We start from the raw sequence: 359 nt of genomic DNA on the forward strand, positions 1-359 counted from the left end.
GCCTCCTTCCCCCGCCCTCTCCTCCTCCTCCTCCACTTCGGGGTCCCCCCCCTTCCCTCGGCTCCTTTTTCCCTTTTTCTTTTCATTCTCTCGGCAATGGGGCGGGGAAGGGCACCTGCCACAACTTCAAGGGCGAGGAGGTTTGGGCTGGGGAGGAGGAGGAGGAGGAGGAGGGTCCCGGGGTCCCCGCTTTGAGCGCCTCGGGATCAAAGCTGGACCACGCTTCACTGCCAAGAGCGCCCGGCCCCATCCAGCGCGGAAAAGCAGAATCGGGGAAAAAACCCCATCAATCCCCTGGTGTTCCCTGCCATTGCCTCGGAATTTCTGCCCCAAGCTGGGCGAAGGTGCCCCCACTCCAC

This window comes from Geospiza fortis, unplaced genomic scaffold, assembly GCF_000277835.1.
Source record: "Geospiza fortis unplaced genomic scaffold, GeoFor_1.0 scaffold635, whole genome shotgun sequence".
In the NCBI taxonomy this organism is placed as follows: domain Eukaryota; kingdom Metazoa; phylum Chordata; class Aves; order Passeriformes; family Thraupidae; genus Geospiza; species Geospiza fortis.